The following is a 22,178-nucleotide window of genomic DNA, read 5'->3' on the forward strand; positions in this document are numbered from 1 at the left end:
ATATTCTTCCTCTCCTGGAGATAGAGAGGGCAGAGAATGGCTCTGGGACTCCATAGTCTTAGGTTTTCTCCTGAGCTAGCCAGATCAGCTGAAAGCAATCATGACTGAGAGAGGTTAGGACAGTGAAGACGATCTCAGAGGAGCATGGGCTCACAAGGACAGCCCCTCGTGGAGACAGTCAGGACCGTGACACGGGCACTATCTGACCAATTCTGCTGGGGGCGATGGACCAAGGATTAAGCAGAGGATGCTGCCATGAGGAGAAAGGGGAAGAACCAAAGGAGTTGGGGGAAATAAGATAGACAATAATGGTTTCAAGAAATGCAGAGCAAAGATCCCAGAAGCAAAGTCCCACAGGATGGAGGGTCAGTCTCAGGCTGTGGATCCTACTTAAGTACCTCCTGCTGGATTTTGCCCAGCTCCATTTCCAAACTATTTTGGATTGGTGACTTTTTTCTCCCTTCCATGTTCCTTCTTTTTGAACTAGAATCACTGTAATTGTTATTCTGTGCCTGTCCCGCCATTCCACATTAGGAGCAGATAAGCAGTTTGTTCAGTTTCACAGGTCGACAGACGTAAGGCAATTATGTCAATAATCTGTACTTAATGGACACCCTCAGAAGCCTCATTGACACCTGGTGTGGATGTTTTAGATAAGATTTTAAACTTTGGATCTGATGTGGCCTATGTGACATTTTTCATGTTGAACTAATGCTTTAATGACATGAAATTTGGAAACTTTAGAGGAGAGGATGAATGTATTTTGCAGATGGGGGAATGTGAGTGTCCAACTGTGGTAGATGGAATTTCTGAAACGGTCCCCAAACATGCCATACCCTTGTCTCTGAAGCCTGTTAAGGTGATGAGACACCACTCCTGTGATTATGTTTTTATGTGACAGTTACATGACCTGAAGATGATGAGGTTACCTGCATGAAGTGGATTGAATCACATCACTCCATACATGACAGAGCTTTCTGTGGCTGGTTGGAGAAGATGAAGTCAGAGAAGGAAGGAGCTTGAGAAGGACTCCATGAGTTGTGATTGACTGAAAGATAGAAAAGACAGGTAAAGAGGAAAGCAGGTGGCATCTGAAGTCAGAGTATCTCCTGGCTGACAGCCAGCACAGAAAAAGGGCCCTCAGTCCCCCACAAACAAGAATAGAAACATTTTCCAATATCTGCAGTGAACTTGGAATAAAAGCTTGAGCTCTAGAGAAAAAGCATAGCTAGCCCATTTCTGGATTTTAGCCTCACATGACCCTGATCAGAAAACCCAGGAAGGAAGGAAAAGAAGGAAAGAAGGGAGGGATAGGGGAACAGATAAACTTACATGAAGATGAGGAGATCCAAGGAAACTTACACCAGCGATATGTTCAATTAACAGGAACACGCTAACTAGTTATTAGAGAGACACACTACTATAAATCCATATACTGTTTCCATGGCAGACAATCATTCCTGCTTCTCTGAAACACTTTCTGTCTCCGCCTTGCTGTTGTTAGAGACACTGAGTCTTCCCTTTGGACAAGTTCTGGCACCCACAGGAATGAGATGAGACAGTGAACCCCAGAACACCAGGCCACAATGTTCCCTGCTGCTCCTTGTCCACTCCAGAAGCTGCCCAGCTGCAGGGGAATGTGAGCCTCAGCTCCTGGGTCTGACATCATCCCTTTGCCTTTCTCACTGGGCTTCTCTCCTTGCACTGGCTCCCACTCCCCCAGGAAATGGCAGGTGACCACGTGAAAAGAACACAAACAGGCCACGCCCCTTTCTTTCTCCTCTCAATGCCTGCAGTGGTGGGTTCCATGGGGTAGTGATCTGACATTTACTCATTATGGTGCCCCTAGCCCAGAGCAGGGCCTGGCACCTAATAGCCACCATGTGAATGCTCAGTGAAAGAAGGTGACCACCACAAGGTCATGAGGAACCAAGAATTCTACTGTGGCCCATCAATTTTAAGTCCTATACAATTCTAGAATGGGAAATGTGAAAGGCCTTCAAAAGTGGCCACTCTCTGAAACCATTATACTGGCAGCTGAGCCATGTTTCCCCATCCTGGACACATCTAGAGGGCACCGCCTAAATCCAGACACATCTCCCCATACAGGACAGTTCAGGAGCCTTAGCCTGGGAAATGTGGTGGACAGGGAGGGGGGAATCACGAAAGTTGAAGAGGTGAAAGCAGGTGAAAGGGAACAGCAAGGTGGAAACAGAGAGAGAGATGGGGATGGAGACTGGGGGATGAGACGGGAAGAGAGAGGAGAGGGACGCAGATCCAGCCACTGAGGAAAAGGCCTGAAGAGAACACTGTCCTCTCCTGAAGTCAAATAACTTCCACCTGACCACGCACTGCAGCTCGTGGGTGGCACATGCGGGTCATGCTGCAATGTTTAGGGCCTATGGAATCTTCCCTTCTCATCCGAATCGTAATGGAGAGAGGACTCTCTGACCCCATCCAGCTGGCAGTGCCTCGTGATTTTTACCTGTTAGATCTGGCAGCTCCTCATGTCAGCCCACACTGCATGAGGCTGCTCTTGGTGAACCGAATGGGGAAGATTCTACATCAGTGCCTCGGAGAGTCCACTGGAAGCCCTGGACAGCAGGAGTCAGTGGTGCCCCAGCATGGAGGCCAAGAGCACACAGCACTGAAGCTCCAGACACCCTCAGGAGGACAGTAAAGGACAATGTGCTGGTGAGAGCCTGGGTCAGCAGGAACCTCCGCCTGGGTCTGAACATGATTGGCCTTCATACGAGCTATGACATAAAAGAGAGAAATCAAGGTTAACATTAAGATTTGGGGCTTGCGGAACTTGAAGGATGGAACTGCCATTTGTTGAGACTGGGAAGACTGAGAAAGGAGCAGATTGAAAGGCGGTGAGGAACTAGAATTGGCTGGGTTTCTGTCATATGCAATCAACAGTCCTGACCAGCCTGGGCAACATAGTAAGACCCTGTCTCTGAAAATAAGTTAGCCAAGCATGGTGATGCACACGTGCAATCTCAGCTACTCGGGAGGCTGAAGCAGGGAGATTCCTGAGTAGCCAGAGAAGTTTTCACAAAATAAGTAATATTTGGGGCAGATCTTAGTGAACAGGAATTCCATTCTTTCTGTTAGGAAATTAAGAGAGTGTGGGTGTGGTTAGTTAATGATGATTGAACTATCTTTGGAATCTCATCCACTGGTCTATCTGGTCTATTTATATATGTATATTCTATCTGCAGTCTCACTGAGCTTTGCTAATTTACGTTGCAGTAACAAAAGCCCCAAAATCTTAGCAGCTACACATACAAAGGTCTATTTTCATTGACATTTCCTTTCATGGCAGGTTAACTGTGACTCTATTCTATACAAGCTATTTTATTTGTTAGACAGTGAAAGCTGTGATACTTAGAGAATTGTTGAATGTGGTTCATTCATTCATTTAACAACTATTTATTGAATATCTGTTTCATACCAGGCAAGGTCAGGCACTGAGAATACAGTAGTAAATAAGAAACAAGATCTCTAATTTCCACAAGCTTATTTTGAAAATGAGATTAAACACAAAATAATCATAACAATATTACATTCATAAATAATAAATATTTTAAATTAGAAAAATATAAAATTATTAAAACTAAAATGGCCAGGAGTGATGGCTCACACCTGTAATACCAACACTTTGGGATGCCAAGGTGGGAGGATCATTTGAGCCCAGGAGTTTGAAAACAGTCTGGGCACCATAGGAAGACCCTGTATACAAAAAATAAAAACTGAGCCTGGCATGGTGGTGCATGCCTGCAGCTACTTAGAAGGCTGAGGTAGGAGGACTGCTAGAGCCTGAGAGGTCAAAACGGCAATGAGCCATGATCATACCACTGCACCACTGCACTCCAGCATGGGCAACAGAGCGAAACCTTGTCTCAAGAAAGCAAAGAGAAGAAGATATGTTCAAACTATATGCAGGAGAAAAAAGAAGGAAGAAAGAAGAAAAGAGGAAGAAGAAGAAGAAGAAGAAGAAGAAGAAGAAGAAGAAGAAGAAGAAGAAGAAGAAGAAGAAGAAGAAGAAGAAGAAGAAGAAGAAGAAGAAGAAGAAGAAGAAGAAGAAGAAGAAGAAGAAGAAGAAGAAGAAGAAGAAAAGAAGAAGAAGAAGAAGAAGAAGAAGAAGAAGAAGAAGAAGAAGAAGAAGAAGAAGAAGAAGAAGAAGGAGGAGGAGGAGGAGGAGGAGGAGGAGGAGGAGGAGAGGAGGAAGAAGAAGAAGAACAAAGAAGAAGAAAGAAGAAGGAGGAGAAGGAGGAGAAGAAGAAAAGAAGAAGAAGAAGAAGAAGAAGAAGAAGAAGAAGAAGAAGAAGAAGAAGAAGAAGAAGAAGAAGAAGAAGAAGAAGAAGAAAGAGGGGTGAAAGAAGAAGAAGAAGAAGAAAAAGAAACAATTTCATTGATGTAGTCCTGAAACTATTATGTAGAATACTATTGTCTACATTACATCACGTCAGTCCTTTAATGGCTTAACAATTAGATATGATCCATAAAATTTTCCTGGTAATTAGGTATACTTAAGAACAATTAAGTATAGAGTTACTGCCTTGACAGGAAGATGGTAAAATTTTTTAAAAGACAAATAAATAAATAAAATAATAAAACCTGTAGCTCTGTGAGTCTCAAATAACATCTAATTGAAGTCAGTGAACATCTAGCAATCATTCTGAACACATAATTCTCTTAATACATGTTGCCTAAACTCCCAACAGATCTGACTTACCAACACCTGTATGTAGCCAAAAACTGACAATCATTTATAAATTATCACCTATGACTCCATCTTCTCTACCCACTTAAAAACATTTTACATCTTTATTTATGATTTTTTGTACAGATGGGATCTCACTATGTTGCTCAGGTTGGTCCAGAAACAGACCCACACTGATTTCATAAATCAGATGATCATACAGCCATCTGATTTATGAAAAAAAGTGCCACACAGTCCAGAAGGACAAGGATGTCCCGGTCAATATATGGTGCTACATTAAACAGTCACATCCATGTATTTTTAGTAGAGATGGCTATTTTTTAGTAGAGTAAAAAGTGAATCATGGCTGGGTGGGGTGGCTCACACCTGTAATCCCAGCACTGTGGGAGGCTGAAGTGGGCAGACTACTTGAGCCCAAGAGTTTGAGACTAACCTGGGAAAATGTTCAATGCCCATCTCTACAAAAAAAAAAAAATAAATAAATAAAATAAAATAAAGTAAAATAAATAAAATTAGCCAGGCATGGTAGCACATGCCTATGGTCTCAGGTACTCAAGAAGCTAAGGTGGGAGGATCGCTTGATCCAGGAGGTGAAAGTTGCAGTGAGCTGAGATTATGCCACCACACTCTAGCCTGGGAAATAGAGTGAAAGTCTGTCTGGAAAAAAAAAAAAAAAAGCATAAACTAAAATAAAATTGCTATGAGGTTAACACAGAAAAAAATGTGTTCATATTCTTAGGTTAGGCATTGATTAACAGGACACAAAAAGCAGTCACCATAAAGGAAAAGATTGATCAAGTATAATTTCATTAAAATTAAGAAACTCAGGCTGGGTACACTGGCTCATGCCTGTAATCCCTACACTTTGGGAGGCCAAGGCAGGTGTATCACTTGATCCCAGGAATTCCAGACCAGCCTATGTAACATGTTAAAACCCCATCCCTACTAAAAATACAAAAAGAGCTGAGCATAATGGTGCTCCGCTGCAGATCCCAGCTACTTGGGGGCTCAGGCAGGAGGATCACCAGAGCCTTGGAAGGTCGAGATTGCAATGAGCTGTAATTGTGCCATCGCACTCCAGCCTGGACAACAGAGTGAGATCCTGTCTAAAAAAGAAAAAAAAAAAATAGAGAATCTCCATTCATTTAAAAACACCATTAAAAGAGTGAAAAGGCAAGCTACAGTTTGAAAAAAGAGAAATGCAATACGTATATATCCTAGAAAGGACACATAACCAGAATAAAGTGTTACAAATCAACAGAAAAACAAGCATATCCTGAAAACAGAATACAGAGATTTAACAGGCACTTCACAAAAGAGGACATATAAATGGCAGTAAAAAATACTCAACCTCAATACCAGGAAAAGGCAAAATGAAACCACACTGATACATTACTGCACCTCTACTCCAATGAAAATAACTTTGAACTGACAAGCATCAGCAAGGATGTGGGATAAGCAGAATATTCCCCGATAAGTTTTACAACCACTTTGGGAAAATGTTCAACAATATCTGATACCTCTAAAACCAACAATGTGACTCTTACATATATACCCCAATCTAGCAATGTTCTATTTCTTCATCTGTGGTGAATTTTACTTAGTATAAATTTAATACCTGTACTTTTTTTTTTTTTTTTAGGTTCTCCCTCTGCCATCCAGGCCTGCGTGCACTGGCAAGATCACTGCTCACTGTAATCTCAGCCTCCCAGGCTCTGATAGATCCTCCCATCTCAGCCTCCCAGGTAGCTAGGGACACACCACCACAGACAGCTAATTTTTGTATTTTCAGTAGAGATGGGGTTTTGCCATGTTGCCCAGGCTGGTCTGGAACTCCTGGGCTCCAGTGGTCTGCCCACCTTGGCCTTCCAAAGCGCTGGGATTACACGTGTGATCCACTGCCCCCCCCCCGACCACCTGCACATTTCAAATTGTCAACTTCTTCCACAGACTTCTGTAACTTTTCAAAGACTTCTTTGACACAAAGTTCTCAGAAATCTTAAAGCTAGCATTTTAGAATAGAAAACCGAGCTGCTGGTTCACAGGTGAAATTTTACCAATAAAATTTAACAACAAAAGAAAGCTACTAACGCATATCAGCTCAGAACAAAGCTTTAAAACGACCAGCAGATCACTTTAACGTCCTCGAGCACTGGGAGTCATTCCTTCGGGTGAACAACACTGTACCCCAAAGAAATGATAGCACTTCAAGAAAAGACTTCCTGTGGAAAGCAGCTTTACCAGCAAAAAAAAAAAAAAAAAAAAAGGAAAGCGAGGACACCGCTCCAAAAGTCTTGCTGCGCTTCGGTGAAAGGACGCCCGGTGAGATCATCTGAGAAGCCCCAAAGACCCGCTCCCGCCAGCGGGATTCTTCCCGGCGCCCCGAGAGGAGGGCTGCGGCGGCCGCGGGGAGAGGAACCCGGCGCAGGGACTCCAGCCCGGCGGCCGCCCCGGCCGGCTCGCCCAGCAAACGCTGCGGAGGCCCCTGCGCGCGTCAACCCAGCTGCGCGCCGGGGTCCCGAACTCCCCGCCCGCGGCCTGGCGCGGCGCCCTCACCTCACAAACGCTGGTGGACTTCCCGGCAAACCTCCACTTCCCACAGGCACGGCGGCCGCCACGCCCCGCGCCTCCGCCCTCCGCAGCCCGCCCGCCTGTCCTGCGTTTCCAGAAGCGACGCACTCACTGAGCGGCTCCCAGCGGCGGCGCCACCCTCCCCTCCCCAGCCCTCCCCTCTCCAGCCCTCCCCTCCCCTCTCCTCCCCAGCCCTCCCCTCCCCTCTCCTCCCCAGCCCTCCCCTCCCCTCTCCTCCCCAGCCCTCCCCTCCCCTCCCCTCCCCAGCGCTCCCCTCCCCTCCCCAGCCCTCCCCTCCCCTCCCCTCCCCAGCCCTCTCCTCCCCTCCCCAGCCCTCCCCTCCCCTCCCCAGCCCTCTCCTCCCCTCCCCAGCCCTCCCCTCCCCTCCCCTCCCCAGCCCTCCCCTCCCCTCCCTCCCCTCCCTCCCCTCCCTCCCCGCCCTCCCCAGCCCTCCCCTCTCTCCCCTCCCCAGCCCTCCCCCCTCCCCTCCCCAGCCCTCTCCTCCCCTCCCCAGCCCTCCCCTCCCCTCCCCTCCCCAGCCCTCCCCTCCCTCCCCTCCCTCCCCTCCCCAGCCCTCCCCTCCCCTCCCCAGCCCTCTCCTCCCCTCCCCAGCCCTCCCCTCCCCTCCCCTCCCCAGCCCTCCCCTCCCTTCCCCTCCCCAGCCCTCCCCTCCCTCCCCTCCCTCCCCTCCCCAGCCCTCCCCCCTCCCCTCCCCAGCCCTCCCCCCTCCCCTCCCCAGCCCTCCCCTCCCTCCCCTCCCTCCCCTCCCCAGCCCTCCCGTCCCCTTCCCTTCCCCGCCCTCCTCTCCCCTGCCCTTCCCCTCCCCAGCCCCTCCCCCGCCCCTCCCCTCCCGGCCCCCACCCCGCCCCTCCCCCGCCCCTCCCATCCCCCGCCCCCACCCCGCCCCGCCCCGACACCGCCCCGACACCGCCCCGACCCCGACCCGACCCCGACCCCGCCCCGCCCCGCCCCGCCCCGCCCTTCCCCTCCCCTCCCCTCCGGCACCACCGCTGTCTCAGCCACCGCCCACCGCCCCCCTGCGGCCGCTTGGTCCTCCGCTCCCGCCCCCGCCTCCGAGATCCCCAGGCGCAGGCGCAGCGGGGCCTTAAAGGGGCCGGCCACCTCCAAGGCACAGCCGGGTTAGGGCAGAGTGGGCAGCAGCTGGAGCCGAGTCCCAGGAACAGCTGTGCTCCCAGAACGGGAGAGATCCACTCAAAGGTTTTGGGTTCCAATAGAGCAGAAGATGAAGAACAGAGGAATTAAAAGTGAGAATCCCTCCTCAGAGGGTGCCTGGGCCGTGTTCCTTGGCAGTTCGGGGGTATTTGCAGTATTGATCTGAAATCCTGCAGCTCCACGGGACGGGACGTGCTTTCGGATGCGGTCCTTGTCTTCTGCCTTAGACGCGCCCTCGGGGGCAGCCTCGGTTTCCGGTCCCCGTCCATTGGCCACCTGCCCTGTCATTGCTTTGAGGGAAGAGGAAACAATTTTCAACATTGAAACTTGCCAGGGTGTCTAAGAACCTGTCTGTAGATGAGCTGCCTAAAGATCACCGGGGAAGACTTTTTTAAGGCAGATTTTCTGTTGCAAGAATTTATAATTCTCTAAATCTACCTTAAGGCCCGGAAAGAATCAAGAAAGCCTAAGGAATCTGCACATATTAAGAGTTTTTCCAAGTTTCCCAGAGAGAAGGAGCGGGCGCGTGGGGAGCAGAGGCCGTGGCAGGCAGCGGAGGCACCAGGAGCCGCCGAGTGACCTCGCCGCCCCTCCGGTCCCCTCCCCACCCACAGGCCCATGACCCGCGCCTGTGGCCTCTGCGCACCCAGACTCCGTGCATCCAGACTCCAGCTCCGCAGACTCCGTGCCCTGCAGCACCCACCAGTTCTCCGCCGTGGCAGCCTCACCGAGTAGCACCTCCTGCCCACTGCCCTGGCCACAGCCCCTGCGCCCACGGCAGCAACCCAGGTGACCATGATAGTGGTGGAGAACGCTGGTGAGTGGAAGAGAGGGCAGCCCGGCCACCGGGCCTACTTTCTTGCCTTGCTGATTGTCTATTTTTATAAGATTGTCTACTTTTCTAAGAACTTTGTAAACAAAGAAACTTTTTAAAAAGGATGACTCTAATTTATATTTAATCTAAAGAAGAAGGACGTCAGGCAACTTGGGGGTTTGGGTTTTGGCTTCGTTTCTAAGTCTTCTCTTCGTTGACTTTGGGGCTCAGGTGCCCCAGATGCTTCGGGCTCCCGAGGACCTTCTGGGCCCTCACATTCATGAGGCAGCCACCTGGCGAGTCTGACAGGGCTGTCAGCGAGGTGCTGCTCCCACCTTTCTCCACGTTGGCGTCTGGCCGGGCGGGAAGGGAGAGGACACTGTGTTAAGCACGTGCTCCAAATAACCCGATTAGCCGCTGGCAGGAGGAGCTCTCCCACATGAAGGACTTCCCCCAATGCTTCCTGGCCACGCCGGGACCTAGTGGTGCCGACCGTGGCCACAGACCTGCCGGAGCCCCTGCAGCTTGCGGCGGTAGCAACCTGGCCCCCTGCCCCGGAGAGAGACCGAGGAGCTCAGCGACCTCCTGGACCTGGGCCTTGTCCTCTCCGATTCGCTGTCCATCAGCAGTCGGTGGCCGCCACTGTGCCCCTGTCCGCGTCCGCGTCTTCCTCGTCGTTCCCGTCGAGCAGCGGCCCTGCCAGCGCACCCTCCACCTGCAGCTTCGGCTGTCCGATGCCGGCGGGGCGACCCAGGCGTGGGGACCCCACGGGTGGAGGCCTCCTCTATGGCAGAAAGTCCGCTCCCCCTCCGACGGCTTCCTTCGACCTGGAGGACATCCACAACGTGAGCCCCTCTGGCGGCTCTGCGGTGGACCTGCTGCAGCCGCAGTTGGAGCCGGGGTCCACTCCACCGCTGCAGCTGCAGCTGCCAGCTGTTGGGGTGACTGGCAAGTTCGTGCTGAAGGCGTCACTCAGCGCCCCCGGGCAGCGAGTACACAGCCAGTTGTCATCAGCGGCAGCGAAGACGGCCCTGACAGCAGCCACCTGGCGGTGGTGGTGGCGGCCCCCCCAACGGCGGCCCGCAGCGCCCGTACCCCCAGATCAAGCAGGAGGAGTCTCCTCCTGCACCCACTCAGGCGCTGGACCCCTCCCAGCCATGGCCACGGCGGGCTGCACACGACGTCCCCCTGGGGCGGCAGCCCCCGACCCCTGGAACCTGAGGAACTGCTGAGCAGCAGGGACTGTCACCCTCCCTGCCACTTCCCCGGCTTCCATCCCCACCCAGGGCCCGATTACCCATCCTTCCTGCCTGACCAGACTCAGCCGCAAGTCCGCCGCTCCATGACCAAGAGCTCAAGCCGCCGGGTTCCTGCCTGCCGAGGAGCCCAGGCCAAACAGGGGAAGACGATCGTGTCCCAGAAAAGCACGGCCACCCACACAAAGAGTTCCCATCCCAAGGCACACCTGCGAGCCCACACAGGTGAAAACCTTACCACGGTGACTGCCATGGCTGTGGATGGAAATTCGTCTGCTCAGATGAACTGACCAGGCACTACGGTAAACACACTGGGCAACGCCCGTTCCGGTGCCAGAAACGCCACCGAGCATTTTCCAGGTCAGACCACCTCGCCTTGCACATGAAGAGGCATTTTAAATCCCAGACAGTGGATATGACCCACACTGCCAAGGGAGAATTCAGGTTTTTGTTTGTTTCTTTACCTTTTCACCTGGTCTTCCCGATGAGGGGCGGAGCCCAGCCAGAAAGCACTACATTCACGGTCAGGTTCCCAGCTGAGTCAACTTGTGAGTGGATAATCAGGAAAAACGAGGAATCCAAAAGACAAAAATCAAAGAATCGATGGCGTCTGTGACTGGATCTTCTATCATTCCAATTCTAAATCCAACTTGAATATTCCTGGACTTACAAAATGCAAGGGGGTGATTACCCCCTTTCTCTAAGCAAAGTGTAAAAAGGAATCAAGCCCCTTCTTCTGGGCCAAGAGAATTTTGAGCGTTAGCTGTCTCTTGGTCACTGGCAACAAAGAACTCCTGATTCTATCTCAGAGTGTGGCACTTTCCTTACAACTCGCTTGATTACAACATTAGCAGTGTGAAAACAGACTAACGCCTGCACACATATGTCTAAGTTAAATGAAAATTGACGGAAGAAGCAATGTCACGTGAACAGTAAGCCTAAGGGGGTTGAAAGCATTATATTGCTACCGCTTATATTACTACCAGTAAAGAAGAGATTTTCAAATGAAATGTATTACCAGAGATTAAAAAAAGAGAGAGAGAGAGACATTTCACAATAACAAAAGCATCAATCCAACAAAAAGACATGCAATCAGAAATCCGCCCAATAGCTTAACTTCGGAGTTCACAAAAAAATGGATAAAATTACAGAGAGAAATGGAGAATTCTATGAGCATGATTAGATATGTTAAAACTTTAGCAATAAATTTAAAAACTATAGAAAATTCCAACAAAGAACTAGAAAAACAAAAACATTAACCACACAGACTTTATGTATATAAATACATATGAACATCAGTGAAAAAATATATATTGTCTTAAGTGTGAATTATACATTTACCAAGAGAAACTATATCTCAGGCCATCAAACAATACATTTGAAAATATTGAAATCATACAAGACGTATTTTCAGACCATATGAAAACGCATTAGAACTTGGTAGCAATAAGGTGATCCTGTGGACTGAATGTTTTGGTCATTCCCTAAGTTCATATATTGAAACCTAATCCCTAATGTGATGGTGTTTGGAGGTGGAGCCTTTAAGAGGTGATTAAGTCATGAGGGCAGATCCCTTATTAATTAGGTTACTGTTCTTATAAAAGGGACTTCATTCAGGTCCTTTGCCCCTTCCACCATGTAAGAACACTGAGAAAAGACACCATTTGTGAATCTGGAAACACCTGAATCACACACTCATTCCGCTATTGTCTTGACCTTGGACTTCCCAGGCTCTGGAATTGTGAGAAATAGATTTCTTTTGTTTATAATCCACACAGACTATGGTATTCTGTTACAACAGCCAAAATGGACTAAGATACATGATTGTAAAAATACCAAGTATTTAGAAATTAAACATCAAAACTCTAAACAATTTTGTCAAAGTAGAAATCACAAGAGAAATTAGGAAATCCTCTAAACTGAAGGATATTAAAGTAAAATAAATCAGAATCTATGGGGTGCAGCTGAAATAATAGAGAAAAAATGACATTTTTAAGTACCTCTATTAGAAAAGAAGATGTCAAATTAGTAACTTAGCTTCTGCCATAAGAAATGAAAAGGAACATGCAGAGGAAGGAAATAATAATGAAACTGAAGTCAATTACTTAGAAAGATAAATAAAATTAACAAATCCTAAACTTGCTTGCACGGGAAAATAATCAGTAAATTTTATAAAACCCTAACTAGATTGATCAAGACAAAAAGATACAAATTAACAATAACAGGAATAAAAGAACATCAGACCACTGTGACCTTCAGGTCAAGAAAAGGAATATTAATAATTTTATGCCAATAAGCTTGACATCCAAATGAACAATTTCCTTGAGAGAGAAAATTCATGAAAACTGATCTAAGAAGAAATAGAAAATGTGACCAGCCATATATAAATTGTAGAAATTGAATTTGTAATTGAAATCCTTCCCATAGAGAATACAGAAGGTCCAGAAGGCTTTGCTGATGAATTATATGAAACACACAGTTGAAAATACCATCAATTTTACACACACCTTTTTAGAAATTAAAGGAGGCAACTCTTTTCAACTGGATTTATGAGGCCAACATTACTCAGATTAAAAAAAGAAAATGCAGACAACAAAATTAGAAGAAAAAAGAACCAAGAACAATGATTTCTCTCGAACAAAGACCAAAAATTCAGTGCAAGAAGTTAATAAATTCAAATACAAATTTTAAAAAAATATGTCACTCCAGATTGGTTTATGGGGAATTGTTTGATTCAAATAAACTGCAAATTAAATAACACAACTCAATTAATACAATAAAAAACAGGCCGGGTGCAGAGGCTCACTCCTGTAATCCCAGCATTTTGGGAGGCCAAGGTGGGTGGGTCACTTGAGGTCAGGAGTTCCAGACCAGCCTGGCCAACATGGCAAAATCCTCTCTCTACTAAAAATACAAAATTAGTCGGGCATGGTGGTGGAAGCCTGCAATCCCATGTACTCAGGAGGTTGAGGCAGGAGATCTTTTGAACCCAGGAGGCAGAGGTTGCAGTGAGCCAACATCACGTCATTGCATTCTACCTGGGCAACCAGAGCAAAGCTCTGTCTCAAAATAAAAATTAGCAAAGTAATACCATGTTCAGGCATCAATTTTTTAATAGTGTGTATAATTTCTACACTAAAGTCTACAAGCACTACCGACAGAAAGTAAAGAAGATCAAAATTAACAGAGAAATTGCGTATTCAAGAAGTGGAATATCCAGTGTTATTACTTCTCCAAGACTGAGCTACTAAATTAAGTGCATTTTCAATTAAGACACCAGTGAGCTTTAAAGGAAATGTTAAAAGAAATTGGCAAGCTGAAGCTACCATTTCTATGAAAATATAAATAAGTTTGAATAGCTGAAATAACTAAAAAGAAGGAATTTGGAGGATGCATATTGAGTAATTTCAAGATTTACTATAAACCTCTAGTAATAAAAAGCAGTGCGACATTGTTATAAAATAGGCTTAAATCAATGGAATAGAATAAAAAGCCCATGAATAGACCCACACAGACGCGGCCGATCCCAGCCGTGACATGGGGTAGGGGCGCCCTCTTGTGTTCAGACGCCTTTCCTGCTGCCGGGAGCCCAGGGAGACCCAGGGGAGGTCTCGGCTGAGCAGGTGAGGATGGAGCTAAGGGCCACCGTTCTTAGCCCTGTGGCCACAGGGGGGCGTCGCCGCGCAGCTGTCAGATTCTTCTTTTAAAAAATTATCCATGTTTCTGATTATATATAGTATATAATAAGATAACAAATTCAGGAACCATGGGAAATCACGTATAAAACCTTAATAGGAAGTAAAATACAGATTACAACACACTACCATTTGATTTTTATGCAAATGCTTTATTATTCCAATATTTTTACTCACTTGCTAAATAAAGCACACAAGTCAATATGCTCAATAATTCTGTGAGTTTAAATCTTTAAAAAATGCAATGTTAGTGAAAAACCAAAACTGCTTAGTAAGGTATGTATGGCCTTGTTTATTACCTATCATAGACGTCAAGGTGCTCATAGTCAATAGCTATTTAAACTTTACAGAATATTATTTTTGGCCCGATATTGATATGTTAAATGAATGTATCAGAGAATCTTATATTTATGGCATCAGGTTATATTATGTTTATGGCATCAGGCTATACAGATCTATTCAAAACCATTTTTGTCAAAGTTTAAACACTGGAACAAAAGTCAAATTGTTTCCAAGTGAGATGCAAAATGACTCTTGCTAATAGTACAGATTTTGTTTCATGGGTAATAATAAAATTTATTTTTATTTTAGATTCAGGGAGCACATGGCAGGCTTGTTAGCTGGGTACACTGCACTGCTGAGGTGTGGGGCACAGATGATCCATTGCCCAGGTAGTGAGCAGAGCACCCGGTAGGCAGTTTTCAGCTCTCACTCCCACCCTCCCTTCCCAGTGTCTATTGTTCACTTGTGTCCTTGGGTGTTACTGTGTTCAAGTTTTTTTTTCTTTACATGAAACCATTGAAAGCAAAAGAATGTCATGCTTATAGGTTACTTTGTACATTTATCATTCTATTAATACATGTCTTAAGTAATTAAGTAGCATATTAAGGCCATAAACCAAGTCATTATCTCATACCAAAGGACTATTGTTATTCAATCATCTAGCAAATTCATTTTAATGGGTTACGTTACAGGGTTGAGGTCAGCCTACAGATACAAAATAGGTTAATTAAATTTTTTTATATCAGCTTTTAATTTTTTCATTGGAACAGGATTTGTGCGTGGGAATGCTAATGTAGCAGGCTTCGACAAATTTACAGTTTATCAAAATAAAGTTCTTAAAGAATACGATAGCATGTACTTTAACTCTTATAGTACAAACCCTCATATTAATTGATGGTCACAGAAAAATACTGTAACAATGTAAAGTTTTAAAATACATCAATGATGCAAGTTTCAAACAAAACGTAGCAACCAAAATACTTAATTGTCCTTTCACCAAGCTTTTACAAACACAATCAGTCTTCACTGTTTGAGCAAATCCATTTTAGTTTCTTCATTGTGCCTTTTAACATGACATTTGTCAGGTTGTTGAATTTATACTGCAACAGTACTTCAGATGTTACCCTCTCGAAATTTCCTCACTCCAGAGCTCAAATTCTTGTCTTCTTCCCAAAGCCACATCTGTCTTTTTCTAGCTCAGTGCTTTTCAGGAGTCACCAGCTGACCCTTTGAAACAGGTATCGTACTTTCACTGGCTCTTCTGCTTTCTTTTTTCTTTCTTGCACTTTGAAGAGTTCCTACTCTTCTTTCTTTCTTATTAAGGTCTTGTTGTTGGGTTCCATGTTTCAACTTAGATAAGCAAAGATTCTTGTGAGACCTTTTTCTTGTATCCAAATTAGCTTCGGTTTCCATTTCAGCATCATTACCATTGGGTTTCTCTTGAGAAGTTATTGTTCTTGCTCTTTTACTTTCTATGCTTTTGCGGCTGCCTTCATTAGAAAGGTGGATGATTTTTCACTTAGCACATAATTCACATAACTCTTCATTTACTCCATGGAATGAAATGTATCTTTCTGAGAGATTATCATAAGCAATTTCCTTTTTAAAGGCATATAAGAATTTGGATCACCAAATTTTTTTTTTTTTTTTTTTTTTTTTTTTTTTTTTTTTTTTGAGACTGAGTTTCGCTCTTGTTACCCAGGCTGGAGTGCAATGGCACGATCTCGGCTCACCGCAACCTCCGCCTCCTGGGTTCAGGCAATTCTCCTGCCTCAGCCTCCTGAGTAGCTGGGATTACAGGCACGTGCCACCATGCCCAGCTAATTTTTTTCTTTTTTGTATTTTTAGTAGAGACGGGGTTTCACCATGTTGACCAGGATGGTCTCGATCTCTTGACCTCATGATCCACCCGCGTCGGCCTCCCAAAGTGCTAGGATTACAGGCGTGAGCCACCGCGCCCAGCCCACCAAATATTCTTTCAAAGACTTCTGCTTCTTTAAAGTTGCCATTTTCCATACAAACAGCGATAGCCTGAATTTCGATTAAATTCTCTATTTCTTCGTGAAGTTTGTCCTGTTCCTTTTCCACTGAACCCCAGATCATCAGGGCTGTCCCAAGGGTGTCATTCGTTCATCATTTTCAAACTGTGCATCCAGGTTTTTTCCTGCTGCAATTCGTATCAAAAACTGACCTATGTGTGCAGTTCTCAATGGATAAGCGGTTGGACTGGGTGGTCCGTGAAGAACAGCCTCGGTGCTGCCGTGGGCGAGAGTCCTCGGAGCGGCTGAGAAAACAGAGCATCCAGCCGGCAGCCACGGCCTTGGCCTCGGCCACAAAGCCGGGTCCTTCCCCTGGGCGCCCCCAGCCGCGCCTGGCACCAAGCGGCTCCTCTCCGTGTCGCCCCGTTTCTGCCCGGCAGCTCCCCCATCCGCACGGCCGCGGGCCGCGCTCGGATTCTGCGGAGCAGCGGAGGGAGGAGCGGGGGTGGGTCAGGCAGAGACACGGAGCCGGGCTGGGCATCGGCGGGGTGAAGCGGCCTCTGGCAGCCGGGGACCCCACCCGCGGGAGGAGCGGGAAGCTCTGGAGCCGCCCCTGAGTTTCTGTCTCCTCATCCCCTCTCCAGCCCTCCGGGCCCACCCTCCAGAAACCCGGAAAGAAGAAACGTTTTCTTCTGCTCCTTCTTCCTTTTCAGCGCCCCTGCTTCCTGTGACAGCAGTGACACGTGCGCAACTTCTTCCCGGGAAGGGCGCCCGAGGCGAGATCACGCGCTCATTTCTGGCAGAGGAACTGGGGTATGGGGAGGGCGGAGAACATGGTGAAAAGTCCCTCTCGTGGGCAAGGCCCTCTCCGGTGACCGCCCAGTTTACCCAGGTGTGGCTGTGCGGTGGGGCCAGACCGAGGCCCGCCCAGGCATCACGGTTTATCCAGCACCCCAGGTGTCCATACCTCAGAGCCTCTGCACAGCCACTCCCCTGCCTGAAACTCATCTCCAGGGCTCCCTTCCCCGCCCCCCGCCCCACGTTCTCCTCATGCCCACCGGAGCCTGTCTCTGCACTGCCCACTTGGCATCTCCCATCCCCCTCACCCCACCCTGCTTTGTTTTTGTTCGCAACCCTTTTACTAACATTTAAGAATTCTTTACTTATTTGTTTTGAGAGACAGGGTTGTGCTGTTACCCAGGCCGGAATGCGGTGGTGCAATCTTGGCTCACCATAGCCTCAAACTCCTGGGCTCAAGTGATCCTCCCACCTCAGCCTCCCAAGTAGCTGGGACTACAGGTGTGTGCCATCACACTCGGCTAGTTTTGTATTTACTTTTGGTACAAACGGAGTCTTGATATGTTTCCCAAACTGTTCTCAAACTTCTGGCCTCAAGTGGTCCTCCTGCTTCAGCCTCCCAAAGTGCTGGGATTACATACATTTGTGCCCAGCTATGAATGTGTTTATTTTAATTGCTTATACTCTTTCTGTCCTCTAGCATACATGCTTTATGAGGACAAGGACAGTGATTTTGATTGTTCACAGCTGCCTCGAACAGTGACTGTTACTTTAAATATACTTGTTGAGTGAATAAATGAATGAATGAATGCACACATAGACTCATACACCATTGCACACAGACAAAAAGATGTTGTCACACATATTGACACACATGCTTACTCAGACACTCTCGACACAATGACACATCCACACACAACTGACATTCTCATGCACATGCTCTTGAATGCTTTGAAAGGCCTGATCTATTTTTTTTTCTTCTCTCTCTCACTTTTTTTTTTTTTTTTTTGAAACATGGTCTTGCTGTGTCACTGAGGCTAAATTGCAGTGGTATGATCACAGTTCTCTGTAACCTTGAACTCCCATGCTGAAGCAATCCCCCCACTCAGCTTCCCAAGTAGCCAGAACCACAGGCACCTGCCACCAGGCTCATTAACTTTTTAGTGTATTGTAGAGATGGGGTCTCGCCATGTTGCCCAGGCTGCTTTCAAATACCTGGCCTAAAGTGGTCCTCCCAGCTCAGCCTCTAAAAGCTCTGGGATTGGATATGAGTCACCTCAGCCAGTCTTGAAGTTTAATTTTCATTCAACATGATGTTGTGAACATTTCTCATGTGATTATGTAGTATTAGCTTTAATTTTTTTCTCCAAGTTATTTTAAAAATTTCAGAGTCCAAAAGTTGGAAAGAATACAATTGTCACCATAGATCTAATTATTTCCTTTGTGTATGTAATAAATTATATGTCCACGATTTTTGCTGAAACATTAGGCAATCACTTGCCAACAGCATGACCTTCATTTCTAAATACTTTGGTGGTCATCTCTTAAAAAATAACATGTTTCCGACAACAGTATTATTATTACACTGAAGAGAGTTACTACAATTCCCTAATATTACAGAATTTCAAAGTGATGTGAAATTGCCTTAACCATTTCCCGCGCGTCTTTCTAGTGGAGGTGAGCAGCGCTTGGGAGCTCCAGCCCTCTCCGAGTTTCTGTTCTCCCTGCAACTTCTCTCTCCAGCCCCTTGAGACCAACATTCAGGGAAACTGAAAAGTAGGAAAATTTTCTTCTACTCTCCATTGCTCAGTTGTATTTTTTTTTAGGGTCCCATTTACTTAGTTTTCTTTTATTTGGGAAAAACACCTCCACGTCCACATAATATTCCAAGGTGCGGAGCTATATATTGGCATTATGAAATCTGAGCACAGCTCCCCTGGGCCTTGGTCCCCTCAGCAGGGCAGAAGAGGGTTCCTGTGCTGGGATCCACGGGGGACCCAGACGTGGCACCCCCTGAAGAAGGCATCAGGGTAGACCTGAGACCTAGAATGAGCTCACTTCCTTTCCTTGGGGTCAAGAATCAATCCTCTAAGAAGCCCGCTGTGTCAGGAACTGCAAACTGTCATCAGGTGGTCAAGAAAGGTCCACACAGCACGGAGACCCAACCACTCCACCATCCTCACTTCCATGGACAGAGCCCAGGTGAGAGCCACCCCTTCTCCTCCTCCCCTGTCTCCCACAGCCTCAGCACCATCGTCTTCCTCAAGCCCACCACGACTGAGCTTATCATGCCCTCTCCCTGTTTGTGTCAGTCACGCTGGGTCCCCCACATACTCTGCACTTGAATCCACGAGGCTCTGCACACTCCTCTTCTGTCCACATCATCCTCCCTCCCCAACTCCACAAATCTTCCCACTGCACCCCCTGGAATTCTCAGTCCATGATCAGCAAAACCTCCACATTCTCTCTCAGGATGTCCCTGCACCTCGCAGCTCCAGCAGAAGCCTGGGTTTCCTGGAGGACACAGAACCTTGTGTCCTCCTTGAAAATTTGAAGTTTAAAACTATGGACTGCTTCACGAACTTGCATGTCACCCTTGTGTAGGGACCATGTCCTTGTGTGTTCCGTGAAAATTCTGGACATTAGACATTGTCAGATGGATAGATTGCAAAACCTTTCTCTCACTTTGTAGCTTGTCTGTTCACTCCGATAATAGTTTCTTTTGCTGTGCAGGAGCACTTTTATTTAATTAGATCTCATTTGCTAATTTTGGCTTTTGTTGCAATTGCTTTTGACATTTCCTTCATGAAATTGTTGACTTTTCCTACGTCCTGAATGCTATTGCCTAGATTTTCTTCTAGAGTTTTAATAGTTTTGTGTTTTACAATTATGTCTTTAATCCATCGTAGTTAATTTTTGTCTAAGGTGTAAGGAAGGGGTCCAGTTTCAATTTTTTGCATATGGCTAGCCAGTTCTCCCAGCACCATTTATTAAATAAGAAACCTTTTCCCGGTTGCTTGTTTTGGTAAGTTGGTCAAAGATCACATAGTTGTAGATGTGTGGTCTTATTTCTGAGTTCTCTGTTCTGCTCCATTTGTCCATGTGGCTGTTTTTGTGCCAGCACCCTGCTGTTTTGGTTACTGGCCTTGTAGTACAATGTGAAGTCAAGTAGCATGATGCCTCCAGCTTTGTTCTCTTTGCTTAGGATCATCTTGGCTATACAAGCTCTCTTTTTAGTTCCATATGAATTTTAAAGTAGTTTCTTCTAATCCTGTGAGAGATGTCAGTTTCATGAAAACAGCATTGAATCTATAAATTACTTTGGGCAGTGTGGCCATTTTCACGATATTGATTCTTCCTATCCATGAGCATGGAGTGTTTTTCCATCTGTTCGTATCCTCTCCCATTTCCTCGAGCAGCGATTTGTCATTCTCCTTGAAGAGGTCCTTCAATTCCCTTGTTAGCTGTATTCCCAGGCATCTTATTCTGTCTGTCTGTTTGTTTGTTTTGACATGGCGTTTTGCTCTTGTTGTGCAAGCTGGAGTGCAATGGCACCATCTCAGCTCACTGCAACCTCCCAGGTTCAATCGATTAACCTGCCTCAGCCTCCTGAGTACCCAGGATTACAGGTGCATGCCACCATGCCCAGCTAATTTGTGCATTTTTTGGAGAAACTGGATTTCACCAAGTTAGCCAAGCTGGTCTCAAATGAGATCTCAGGTGATCTGCCGGCTTCAGCATCCCAAAGTGCTGGAATTACCGGCATGAGCCACCACACCCGGCCCTCTTATTCTGTTTGTAGCAATTGTGAATAGGAGTTTATTTATTATTTGACTCACCACTTTTGTATTGTTGTTGTATATAAATGCTTGTGACTTTTGCACATTGGTTTTTGTATCCTGAGACTTTACTGAAGTTGCTTATCAGCTTAAGAAGCCTTTCTGCTGAGACAATCAGGATTTCTAGATACAAAATCATGTCATTTGCAAAGACAATTTGACTTCCTCTCTTTTTATCTGAATATCCTTCCTTTCTCTGACCTGATTGCTCCTGCCAGAACTTCCAACACCATGTTGAAGAGGAGCAGTGAGAGAGGCCATCCTTGTCTTATGCTGATGTTAAAGGGAAATGCTTCCAGCTTTCGCCCATTCAGTATGATATCCGTTGTGGGTTTGTCATAGGTGGCTACTATTATTTTGAGGTATGTTCCTTCAATACCTAGTTTGTTGAGAGTTTAAAAATATGGACTGCTTCACGAACTTTCATGTCACCCTTGTGTAGGGACCATGCTGATCTTCTGTGTATCATTCCAGTTTTATTCTGCATGCTGCCAACGTGAAAAATGATCACAAGCTCTTAAAAGTGGAGATAACTGAAGAAATGTAGGTGAGAGAGAGTGTTGGATTTCATCTACATCTGGTGAAATGGGACCGTCTCTGTCTTTTATTCTTTAATGAAGTGGTAAAATGCATTGCAGATAAGTTAAAGTATTCTTGTATTCCTGGAATACATAACCTGGGCAGGATTTTTAAATTGTTTGTAGCTCATTGGTGGACACCGTCTACTGCTGTTTTTCTCAGTATCTTTATGTCTAATTGCTTAGAAGTGCCTATCCTATTATACTTTTCTCTTATCTATTCTCTAGCTGGCTTTAGAATCAGTGTTATTGGTGCCTAAACAATAATGAGTTTTCTAGCTATCTCTATGTTTCCTTATTCTCTTGGATATTATGTATAAGTTCAGTAAACTTCATTGAAGATTTGGTCAAACTTATTTTCAAAACAGCCTGGATATGCCTGAAGGGAAAAAAAGTTTTAAAACCATTTTAACTTCTTTACTGATAGTAAGTTCTTCCCGTTGGTATAATCTTGTTCATCATTT

General features: G+C 46.1%; 1 non-coding gene and 1 pseudogene across 1 annotated transcript; both read right to left on the minus strand.

Annotated features, from left to right (window-relative positions):
- Positions 1–15,019: 15,019 nt before the first annotated feature.
- Positions 15,020–17,040, minus strand: LOC141583387 (telomeric repeat-binding factor 1 pseudogene; annotated as a pseudogene).
- Positions 17,041–21,533: 4,493 nt separating this feature from the next.
- On the minus strand, positions 21,534–21,641 carry LOC141583393 (U6 spliceosomal RNA). Its single transcript, XR_012516044.1, has one exon. It is a non-coding gene; the product is annotated as a U6 spliceosomal RNA (small nuclear RNA).
- Positions 21,642–22,178: the final 537 nt, after the last annotated feature.

This window comes from Saimiri boliviensis (genome assembly GCF_048565385.1).
Source record: "Saimiri boliviensis isolate mSaiBol1 chromosome 19 unlocalized genomic scaffold, mSaiBol1.pri SUPER_19_unloc_5, whole genome shotgun sequence".
NCBI lineage: Eukaryota > Metazoa > Chordata > Mammalia > Primates > Cebidae > Saimiri > Saimiri boliviensis.